A 13,541-nucleotide genomic window follows, 5' to 3' on the forward strand; every position below is an offset into this window, starting at 1 on the left:
ATATGTTTTATAACCCATAAAAGTTAGTGATTCAAATAAAGTACAAAGCAAAATCAAATCAATGAAAATGCTAATAAAAAATTTCAATTCAACAATAGGAATGACAATAATGTTGGATATTTATCAGCTGGCAATATCTTGAGACTACGAGGAAATAACAAGAACATTACCAGGGCAATAATTGATCTAGACTACCAATCCCCTCTTCCCAATTACTGGATATAGCTTAGACCATAAAAAAATTCTGTTGAATCAATGAATATATCTTCATCATACTTGGACTCAATCATAGTGAGTAGATGCAGCTAAACAGTGAGAACTATATGAATTAGGTATCTTGCAAAAGTACATCTGTTAGTGGATAGTTGTAAGTGTGGCAAATGAGCTGTTTGACTGTATTTTGGTTGGTTAAGATGGGCCGGCTCATTAAATAGGTCATCGCTCGACTCTGCCCAAAGTTCATTTGGTTAAGATGAACTAAACAATGGATTGTAACCTAACCCGTTCAAATTAACCCAAATCTTTGCAATATTCTTAACTTTTAAACAAGCGTATATAAAAATTATCTTATGTTTTGGAATAAATGTCAATTCATGCCTAATGATTTCTTTCCTCAATTTAGATTTAGAATTTTATTTGATAGTTATTTATCATATAATACTAACAAAGATTAAAATAATTAAAAAAAATAGTAAAATTAGAACTTCCCACCCACCCCAACCCACCTCCCTCCACCCAAACCCCCACCCTGCCCCCGAACCCCGACCCCCACCCTAAATAGAAAATATATTCATTGTACTTTCTTTTAATGTTGTAGATAGAATATTTTCTTTTTCATTTCAACAAAATGAGTATTTTCTTTTTTATGATGTAGAAAAAGTATTTTATTTCATTTCAATAAAATAATTACTTTTTCATTACGTAGAAGAAGTATTTTCTTTTTCATAAAATGAGTACTTTTTTTTCATGTTATACAAAAATAATTTTTTTTCCCCAACAAAATGAATACTTTCTTTTCATGATATAGAAAAAATATATCTTTTTTACAAAATTAGTACTTTCTTTTCCTGTTGTAGAAAAAATAATCTTTTATTTCAACAAAAAAAATATATTTTCTTTTCATGTTATAGAAAAAAATATTTTCTTTCATTTCAATAAAATGAGTACTTTATTTTATTTTATTTTATTGTGATACCTGAAAAATATGTCAGTACTCATCCTTTATTTAATTGATATAGATTTTATTTGTTATTTTTTTTTGTTGTGATAATGTGTTTCTTCTTTATTTTCACATTTTTTCAATGTTTGATGATTATTTTTGTCAACAACAATTAGTTAAATAAATTATTCGATATCACGAAAAGAAAGTACCCATTTTGTAGAAATGAAAGAAAATACTTTTTTACGTCATGAAAAAAAAATACTCAATTTGTTAAAACGAAAGAAAATATTTTTTCTATATCATGAAAAGAAAGTACTTTAAATAATATTTTCATATATTTAGGGTGGGGGTCGGGTCGGGGTTGAGGTGGGTGAGGGTGGAGGTGGGTTGATGGGGATAGGGAATAGGGTGTGGAATGTTGAAAAGGAGTTGTAGGGGATGTGGGTGGGGTGGTGGTGGTTGGTGGAGATGGGGAAGGTTTAAAAAGTTTTGGAAAATATTTTACTTCTCTTGATAGGGAAATTATTTTTTTCCAATTGGACAAAAATGAGTTTATAAAGAAAATATTTTCAAACATTTAAACCAATCAAACATGAAAAAATAAGAAAATATTTTTCAGAACATAGGTCAAGGTAGAACTCTAAGATTGAGCATTTTCATGGGGTCAATGTTGGGTATCAACATGGGTCCATTTGGGTTTATAATTTTTGATGAGTTAACTTGGGCTAATCCAAAACAGTCCATTTTTAAAATCGTTAAAACCCAAATCCATTAAAACTTGGACGGGTTAGACGGGTCAAATAGATTTAGGTTAATTTTGCCACCCTAGATAGTTGCAACGCTCCACCAATTAATTCATTATAGTACTACTCAAAGGCAGGGGCGACTCTAAGGCTTTGGGCAGTATGGCCATTGCTTTAGGCCCCCAAATTTTGAAGGCCCCCAAATTTTGAAGCCTCCTAAATTTATTTTAAATTCTTATTATTATTGTTACTATTATATATTATATAATTTATATAAATAATTAGAATAAAAAAAAGTGTTACAGTATATTTTTTGTTACTTGATTGAGGTTATTTTATACAATAAATTTATAGATTATGATAATTTTCTTCCCTCATTAATTAGTATATCTGACAAGAGTGGGTTGCTCTAGTGGTGAGCACCCTCCACTTCCAATCAAGAGGTTGTGAGTTCGAGTCACCTCAAGAGCAAGATGGGGAGTTCTTGGAGGGAGGGAGCCGAGGGTCTATCGGAAACAGTCTCTCTACTCTAGGGTAGGGGTAAAGTCTGCGTACAATCTACCCTCCCAAGATCCCACTAATGAGATTATACTGAGATTAAGGGCCTCCGAATATGGTTTCGCCTTAGGCCCCGAGATCTGTTGAGCCGTCCCTGCTCAAAGGAAGTAATTACAACTTCACGTTAATTAGAAAAAAGAAAAAGAAAATAAAAATAACCTTATATTTACATTTATTATAAGACAGAAACTAGTGATGATAAGTGTAACCATGGTGGCATTTTCCTTACTATAATATCATTTTTTTCTACAAGATTTAACAACTAATCAACCATTTTCCTTTTACAAGTGTTCATAACACCAAAATATTAAAATTCCACTTTTATTTCCACCGTAAAATCGAAAGAAAAATCTCCTATTCATTTATACCTACAGCTCTCTCAAACTATTTTTCAGAACATATCATATTTTGGCGACTTTCTTTGTACTCTGGCCAACACTTGAGGAGGCGTAGTCATAATTTTAAGTTTATGAGTTCAGAATTTTAATAATTTTAAGTTACTGAATTCTAATTTATAATTTAAATATATTTAATAAATTTTTAACACAAATATAAAGTTTGGATTAGAATTACTGAGTTCACCTGAACCCGCTCCCACCATTCTAGCTCCACCCTGACACCAAGCCTCCTTTAATCATAATTTCTGATGCACCGGTGATCGGAGATGATACTAGGGTTCCACGTCTGAACCTTTCCGCAGTTCAATAACGAATGGATTCCCTCCAGAAATTCCTTTCAGATTCGGTCAACTCCAATATTTTACTTGGTCAACACCAAATCAACATGGTTTCCAACGAAATCACCTTCGCCATCCATCAGATTATTGCCAATGACGATCGCTCTTCTTGCCTCTACCCAATCACCAGATACACTGTATCTACCACCGCTGCCAAATTGAATCACAAGAGAACGATTTCGGAAATCGGTCGGAGAGTAGAGGTTTTAGAGGAAGAAGGTGGTGGCGATTAGGAGATTGAGCTGGACGCGGTGGATCTACTGGCGGAGAACATCCACTTTTACGATTTTTTCAAAAAAAAAAAGTTTCAAACAAGCTATATGCGAATTTACAAATGCATATGAGAGCTCACAATTAAGAATCCGACAAGTTGGGTCGATTTTGGAAAATTTTATTGTAATTGTCTGCGAAACGAAGGAGTTATCATGTTGCTGGAAAACTGGCAATCTGATATGTGTCCTTTGAGGACGACCGTAGCTGGGTTGTTGTTCAGCCATTATTTAGAGGAGAAGAAAAATAATTAATCGACCGTACTGTGTATCTTGATGATTCTAGGGAGCATTGTTTGTGTGGTACCTTCTAACTTGGTTGCTAATATGGACAAATTAATAGAGAGGTCCACTATCACAGTGGAGGGCCGTTAGGGCTAGGGAAAATTCCGAACAATTTATTGACGGTAGGGATGAATTTAAATGAAAAGTATAATCGGGGGCAAATGTAAATTATAGGGAATTTTATGAAAATGTCTCAAATAAGTCATAACTTACCAATATCTAGTCATTAATCATAAACTTATCAAAACTAGCTAAGCACATACAAAAATTAATAACCCAAATAAATAATAATTCTTTCTCTCCAACAATCACACGCAAAGATCTTCTTTCATATTTTAAGCGTGATCAATAACATTATATACAAAATTCCAATAATCTAAGCAAAATAAACCTTTTTCAATAGGTATGGTTGAAATTCATTCAAAATATATAGATGAGTAAATACACAAAATTTGAGGAAGATTGGAGGTGATTTGGACTGATTTGGTATCAAAATTTATAGTTAAAATCGAGTTCAAAAAGTTCTTCTGCGACACATGTATCAAACATGTATCACGCATGTATCTCACACACACGTATACATGTGATATATATTTGATACAAATATGATACATATGTGATACACAAATAATACACTGTGTGATACACATATAATTTTTTTTCAAATTCATCTTCTACTTCGAGTTTTCAATTCAAACTACCTCAAAACTCTACCAGATCATCCCAAAACTAGGATTTAAACTCCTTAATAAGTATTCAATCTATTCCAACAACATTCACTAAAAAAAAAGTTGATATTTTTTTTGCTACAAATAGCTAATTGACTAATATTGGAAACATTTTATGAATTGACTAATTTTTATACTAACTTACTTATGGGATGGCATAACTAGTAATTTTTAAATTATATACCACAGTAGAGGAGCAAATTCATTGTTTGGAGCTTGTTTCTGATTGGCCACATTTGTTAGAGCCCGTTTGTCTAAGTTACCAAAAATTGGTTTTTCTAAAAAGTTCTTTTCTTTAGAAGGATTTTTCGAAAAAGTACGTGTGACGACCTGATAGGTCATTTTGAGTACTAACTTTTACTTTTGTGTTCCGAGACCTCTATTACCTTTATTTGATATTTCTTGATTTGCGTTGCATGATCCGTGTTATTTTCCGAAAAGTTTTTGCATTAAAATTTAAAGAAAAAGTAATTTTTAGCTTAAAATAGGACGTGGGTTGACCACGGTTAACATTCTTGATAAACGACCTCGAATCGGTATTTTGACAATTTCGGTAGGTTCGTATGATATTTTTGGACTAGTACACACTTTTAGTTGGGGTCCAGGGTGACCCGAGCATATTTTGGTGTGTTATGTAAAAAATTATGAAAATGAGTTTTCAAGTTGAAAATCATGTGTTTTGGTAATCGATTCCCGTTATTTGATATTATTTTGATGATTTGAGGTAACGAGTAAGTTTATATGATGTTATTACACTTGTGTGCATGTTTGGTTTGGAGCCCGAGGGGCTCGGATGAGTTTCAGGTGTGTTACGGAAGAGCTTGAGTTATTGAGCAATTGATGGTGCAATACCAGTTGCTGGTGTCTGATGCAGATCTCTCAATTGTGAGGTCTGGCTCGCATTTGCGAGTCCCTCTTTTGCGAACAAGAGTTCGGATTTGCGAGCTGGGCTGGAGGGTTGGAACTTCACTTTTGCGAAGAATAGTTTGCATTTGAGAACCAAACTGAGACCATATTTGCGATCTCAGAGTCGCATTTGCGACACATTATCTTGGGAGTGAGCTTCTGTCACGATCCAAAATCCATAAAGGTCGTGATGGCATCGGACACCACTGTCAGGCAAGCCAACAATAAGTACTTAATTGGGTTCTCATTTTGTTACTTTTGAAAATATATTTTTCCTTCAATTTAAATCGTAAAAGATGAAGTTTACAAGATAAATAATAATATCTTAAAATTTCCATTACATCACAACCCATAATCCTCCCAAAACCCGATGTCACAAGTGCATAAATATTTAACTAGGAATGTAAAATAAATACAACAACTTTCCAGAATACAAATTTAGACATGAAAAATGTAAGTACTCCGAGGGAGACTGTGCTGGCTGCGGATCGTCGTATAGGACCCAAGGGTTACGTTATATATTGTGATGCCTCTAGGGTAGGCTTGGGAGGTATTTTAATGCAACACGAGAGAGTTGTTGCTTATTCTTAGAGACAACTAAGGAAACACGAACATAATTATAGACCTGGATCTAGTAGCTGTTATATATGACTTGAAACTATGGCGCCACTATTAGTATGGAGTGCATGTTAACATATTCACTGATTACAAGGGCTTGCAGCACCTATTCGGACAAAAAGAGCTGAATTGTCACGACCCAAAATTTCTACCTTCGGACCGTGATGGCGCCTAACATTTCACTTGCTAGGCAAGCCAACGTTAGAATAACATTATCCATTTTTAAAATAATTTTTAAATTTATTAATAACAAGGAAGCAAATGTGGAAGCAATTTTGAAATAATTCATAAAAATAACGGTGTCTAAATACCATCCCAGAATTGGTTTCACAAGTGCACGAGTTTTTAGAATAAATACAAATAAAGGTCTGAATAAAATAAAGCTATCTGAAAATAAACACACAGCTAAAGTACAATAGACGGAGACTTTAGAACTGCGGACGCCATGCAGTTATACCTCAAGTCTCCTCTGATAGCTGAAATCCGAGCAAGTCTATGGTACGCCGCTGGGACCAACTCCAAAATCTGCACAAGAAGTACAGAGTGTAATATCCGTACAACCGACCCCATGTACTGGTAAGTGCTGAGCCTAACCTCGACGAAGTAGTAACGAGGCTAAGGCGATTCACTTACATTAACTTGTACACAATATTAGTAACAACAACAATATTAAAAATAAATCAGGTAATTCATTTATAATAATTGAAGGCAACTCAGCAGTCATAACCAATTATCATTTTCATTAATTCTGTTGCAGCGTGCAACCCGCTCTCATAATATATTCACATTCAATTCTGTTGCAGCATGCAACCCGCTCTCACAATATATTCACATTCAGTTCTGTTGCGGCGTGCAACCCGCTCCTCCAATATATTCATTTTAATCAAGTCTGTTATATATTTATTTCAATCAAGTATATATATAGACTTTTAAATAAGTCTATTGCGGCGTGCAATCCGATCCCCCAATATTGACTTTTCATTAATCCATTGCGGAGTGCAATCCGATCCCCCAATATTGACTTTTAACAAGTCTGTTACGGCGTGCAACCCGATCCTCCAATATAAACTTTTTAACAAGTCTTTCGCGGCGTGCAACCCGATCCTCCAATATTAACTTTTTAACAAGTCTGTTGCGGCGTGCAATCCGATCCTCCAATATTTCCATTTCACTCAATTCTTATAGAAGAAATTCCCCAATAAACGCAATAATTAATATAAAATCATAAGACAACAAGCATACAACAATTATAATTTAATTATGAAACAAACAATGACAATTAATAATTTATTATAGAAATCAAGGATAAAATATATAGTTTAATATTTGATATGCTAAATGTCAAATAACAATTAAAACACATAATTTAAATAACAAGTAACAATTAATGCAGGAATTCAAGAATTAATATTTTGACAAGGAATAATCTACCGAGAATACTTATTATAGTAATTATTAATATTTTTAATCATAAATTAATTACCATAATCGCACCTCTGCGCCCACAAGGCCGCTAAATATATGTGTACCTGCACAAACATGTGCAGCAAGTGTAGCATGAGTACGTAAATCAACGCATACCCAGTAAGTATCCCGCCTAACCCCGAAGAGGTAGTGACGAGGGGTCGACTTCGACACTTACTATGGGCTATAAATAAATGGAATAATATTATTAATTTAGACATGGATTAATTAATACGGTTGTAAGCCCATTATTCTGAAGTAAGTAAACAGTTCTTTCATAATTAAGAAATCTCCAAATTTTATCTTCCATTATTTAACGATTATATCTCCGGCCAATGAGGTCATATCAAATTATCAGTTTATCTCAGACCAGGGAGGCAATATCGTTATTTATAAACTTCAAGGCAAGCAAAACAAGCATGCGCAAGTCATGCCGAGGTCGTACGGCCCGGTCCAATAATTATTTAAACTATGCACTGCCAAAGGGTCGAATGGTGCGAATCATAGATTCATCTATTTAATCTACTGAGGCGTTCGGCTCGTTCCACAAAAGATAACACATTCAAATAATCAATCAAGAATTCATCAAGGAGCAATTAGCTAAGGAAAGAGGCAATTTCTCTTTTAAAAGTCAAGAAAACGATGTCTAGCCTTTTAGAAATTTATTAGCAAAGTTCGATATGATTTAAGCATTTTTAAATTTACAACAAGATTGCAAATATTACAAGTAAAGTATGTTTTTGGGTCCTAGACTACCCGAACTTAAGCACAATAGTACCTACGCACGAACTCCCGTCACCTCGTGCGTACGTAGCCCCCACAAATAGTAGCACACATTGATTTATTTTACCTATAGGGTAAATTCCCTCTTACAAGGTTAGAAAATGAGACTTACCTCGCTCCAAAAATCCATAACCAGCTTCCGAGCCCTTAAAACAACTTGAAACGATGCACAACGCTCCAAAACTAGCCAATAATTATGCAAACCCATTAATATATACTCTAATACTCAATCTAATCCAATTTATAACAATTTTTAACCCCAATCGAAAAGTCGATAAATATCACCCTCGGGCCCACGTGCCGGGATTCCAAAAATTTTCAAAGGTAAAGTTTACCCATAGCCTCACGAACTCATATATATATAATTTCATCCAATTCCATAACTATTTTCGTGTTTAAAATTCCATTTTTATAAAAATCTAGGTTTTTCATCTAAACCTTTTATTTCCAAGATTTATAAGTTATAATCCACCCAAAAATCCATGTATTTAACTCAAAGTATGTAGAATTAACTTACCTTCAAGTTTTTAGTTGAAATCCCCTCTCAAAATGTTCCACAATCTCCCAAAACATGAAGAAAATGGGCTAAACATACGCAACTCCGGACTTAAATGAAGGTTCTGCCTTCTGCTTTTTTCGCACCTGCGGAGTCACACTCGCACCTGTGGACAAATTCCTCGCAGGTGCGCATTTCTCCCTTTTGGCCTAGCACCGAACCTGCGGACAATGGCTCACTTCTGCGCAACCACAGGTGCGCCTGCCCTTCGCTCCTGCGCATCCATCCGCTTTTGCGCCCAATCCTCGTACCTAAGCGTTCGCAGGTTCGCCAAAATACCTCGCATCTGCGGTTGCTGGCCAGCTCCTCACCTTTGCACCTGCGACTGGTGGCTCACACCTGCGGCTGCCCATGTGCATGTGCGATCATACCAGAAGCTGGAAGCGTCACCTCTTCCTCCAAAACCCAAACTCAATCCGTTAACCTTCCGGAATCCACCCGAGGCCCTCGGGACCTCAACCAAATATACCAACACGTCCTAAAACACGTTACGAATTTATTCGAGCCTTCAAATTACATCAAACAATGTCGAATTCATGAATCACACCCCATTCCAAGATTTAATGAAATTTAGAATTTGAACTTCTACATTTGATGCCGAAACCTATCAAATCACGTCCGATGGACCTCACATTTTGCACACAAGTCACATTTGAAATTACGGACCTACTCCAACTCCGATATCAAAAAGTCCACTTCCGGTCAAACATCTCAAAAACCTTCAAATTTCTAACTTTAGCCAAATGATTCCAAAATGACCTACGGACCTACGAATCCGCTTCCGGACTCGCTCCCAATACCAGAATCACCTTACGGAGCTATTCCCAGACTTGGAATCCCAAACGGACATTGATAACATTGAAATGCACTTCAACCGAAATTTATGAAATTCTTCCAAAATGCTAACTTCCACAATAGGTGCCGAAATGCTCCAGGGGCATCGAAAACCCGATCCGAACATACGCCCAAGTCCAAAATCATCATACGAACCTGATGGAACCTTCAAATCCCGATTCTGAGGCCGTTTACTCTAAAATCAAATCTTAATCAATTCTTTCAACTTAAGGCTTTCGAAATGAAAAGTTTCTTTCCAATTCAACTCCGAACTTCCCGAAATTCAATTCCAACCACACGCACAAGTCATAATACCTGAAGTGAAGCTTCTCATGGCCTCAAACTTCCGAACGACACGCTATTGCTCTAAACGACCGGTCGGGTCGTTACATTCTCTCCCACTTAAACATACGTTCATCCTCGAACATGCTAAGAACTGCGCTGGAGTTGTCCGAAATCACCGTTTAACACCTCGTGCACCTACCCGTGCTGCCACAACTCAGTTGAGCACATTAGCTCAATCAAATCTAAAGATATTCTCTTTTATTTAGGCAAATAAGCCTTAGAGTCCAATTCCAACATCCAGAATTCTCTGCCAGGCCTGCTTTCAACATACAAACACCGTATCAATCACCACACGATGTACCAGAACATGACTCCATGCCTTTGCTGAATCCACACCATGTACCGCAACATTCACATGACCATAATAACATTCTCTGATCATAATAGCCGAAATTTCACGTGTTCGATACTCACAATGCACCTCATAGCATATATAAGTTTTGCTCCAACTCTTGCAATACCGCCACAATGGAAGAGATGTGTAGAAATTCGTAACCAACTTCCGAGTTATCAAACCATTGAATCTCCCCTCTTGGCTAGAATCATCACCTCATTATGAACCAAATAATGGTAATTGCTGTTTAATATACTTCATATAAACCGATTACACTGATTCCAGATCCAAGATCTCATCTCACCCAATATAATCCGCTCAGGCAATAAGCCACCCTGGACATGACCAAAAGTCTCATATGCTGCCGTAATGTGCGAATAAGCTACAAACTCGAACGTGACACATAAGGAAAATGAATATCTGGAAAGGATTACTCCACCTGCGTAACTAATTAGACAACCGAAAAGGTGTTATGAACCTTCCTCAGAAATGGAACACAAAACACACGAAAATAGATATAGGGGACTGTACTCAACATCACACTGTTGCGGCGCGCAACCCGATCCGAACATAAAATCTATATAAGGAGATACTTACCGAGCTAGAATGCTCATTACTACAAAATATCCAAATATCGGACACAAGCACGCGAAGTGCATAACACCATCTCTGGGAGGACCGACAACACCATACTCTACAAAACTCAAGCACAACTAAGGTGCGATATATGATCTGAGTCTCAAGAGTTATCCTGCTCATATAATATCATCGCTACGCGGACCCTCAACACACATGAAATTAACATGCCGTTTCAAAACTCACACGGAACAATATAGTATTACATGAAATAGCCGTCGACGCAACGACGTCCAACGTCCGAATACTCCTCCATGAGGAGCGCTATGCAGAAATGAACACATCCGGTCTGGCATAGAGCCCATATTCACATTTAAGTCAATTCACAGACCTCAAGCCGATTCTGATCGCACTGTACTAGGCTAATAACCTTTCAAGGATCCATAATAACCCTTTCCCCCATAACACACAAGAACAACCATTATACCCGGATCAAACTTCCACAGTCTACAACCAAATGAACCGAGCGCCCTCCAGGCATAGATTCCCAATTAGCAATATTACCAAAATCTTCATACTTGGTTTCCATTCTTCAATCAATCAAGTGACTACATGTCACCCTTATACAATCTTCCCGAGGGATATGCTCCCGCACCAGGTAACAAGTCTGTACATTCATACTACCGGCCACACCAATAGCTGTAAAGAAAATTCAAGAATCCGCATTCAGTATGCCAAGCCTCTTCACACCAGGTACCGATCTCAGGTGACACTAACGACAATACCAGCTTACTCTAACCATCTGAATCCTTTCCCGCTCATCCGAGCTCTTGACATTCTTGTCGACACCAAACTGTAACCTTGATCCTCAACTTCCGAATCCTATGCCGATCACTGCACTTAATCATGCCAATGCGCAAGAGTGCAAGAATTTCATCATAACTCATGAACCACTAATAGGGTAAACACTTCATCATATAGAAACCTTCTACTTAACTCATTTCAAGGGAACCATTGCAACACGTGACTAAATTATCATATCCGCATTAAATACCAACCTCAAGTAGTGGTCCAAACCACCATAACTCTTCGGGGATCCATCTGCACATAACATGCCATAATACTCGAAATCCTCCAAATAAGATCAGTTACGGCGACCGTCAAACCTCGCACGTACCGTCACCAATCACATGAGCAACCCAACACACTGAAGGAGATGATCATTGCCATCATTATGCCAATTCAACCATTGCTAACCAAACTCGACTTATCCTAATTTACTCTAGATCTTCCTTAGAAATAACATCATCTCCTTTATCAATATAACGAATTCAATCCACACTCATCCTGAGTGGCCTTGAATCACGAGACCATGCTGTCTCAAAACCCACGAACCATTTCATACCCTCCTTGTGCGCTTAATCGCGTCTTCAACTAATACTCCTATTCTGAAAATTCTTCTATAAATCCAAGGTTACATGCTCCCATTCCTCTCATGATACCCCTAGACCAAAGATAACGTGGAACACTCCAAGCTCCTTTATCATAATCCGCTGCAGAAGCTCGATATTCAACCATACTATGGACTCAAAATACTCAGGCACCATGCCTTAACTTTTGAATCCACTAGGACCATTATTGAGATCCACCCACCACTGATGACCCTCTTCCTTAGTCATAATAACCCATCAATATGCCGATAACCAGACATCTTACAAATAGACGACCATGCAATCCAACTGTAGGCGGTGGGACTCTCCTACTTAGCTTGAAGCTACTATTGCCTGAACCTGGAACCCACCAAGATTCTTTCTTCATCGACATGATCTAGAACGATCAACTCTCCAAATTCCTTGAAATCCTTCCATTAACCTTTAATAAACACTCCGAACCACTAGCCACATTTACATATAAAATCTCTTACCGGGTAGCCAGTAAAATTATTCGCAGAAGCTTCGTCAACACCACGCGACCGCTAACCTGCTCACATGAGATAACCCACCCGTGAAAATTCCATGCCGACATCCTCCAACAACGCTGCACCGAGTACAGTTACCACGAAGCCAATGAACCACCCCTAAGCCTGTGCTCGTTCACCAGCTGTACAAGTCCGTTCACTCCTCTTGGACATCAACTAGAGGTGCGACAATACATTCCAATCCAAAGTCATGTTGTATCCTTTTTCATATCAAGAAACTCCCTCCTGTCACGCCCAATGTTCCTCAATATAGCAGCCAATATTCCAAATTAAGTCCGTAGACCTAGTCACGGTCCACCATAAATCCCAAATCACTCTAAACTTTCCTCAAGGCGTGTAGCTATCCTACCCCATAACCCATATACTACCTTGCCACTCTCCCACTTTGGTCAAACCCTCTCCTTTAAGCAACCACTCGACTTCTGTTTCTCACACTTAGCCTTCTAGGAACTTAACCACCACAAAACACATCCCACATGTCCTTTCTCATCCTTCGCTGCCCAGCTGTTTCCTTAAATAAAAATCTACTTATGTAGCACTTGAATCGATCGATCGCTACCAACTTTTAACCTCTTAGAAGATCCTCTTTCTCGAGCCATCAATACTAGAAGTACCAATTCGATTCCGAAATCACTACACTCCATTAGCTCTGACAACAACATCTCA

This window comes from Nicotiana tomentosiformis, chromosome 9, assembly GCF_000390325.3.
Source record: "Nicotiana tomentosiformis chromosome 9, ASM39032v3, whole genome shotgun sequence".
Classification (NCBI taxonomy): Eukaryota; Viridiplantae; Streptophyta; class Magnoliopsida; order Solanales; family Solanaceae; genus Nicotiana; species Nicotiana tomentosiformis.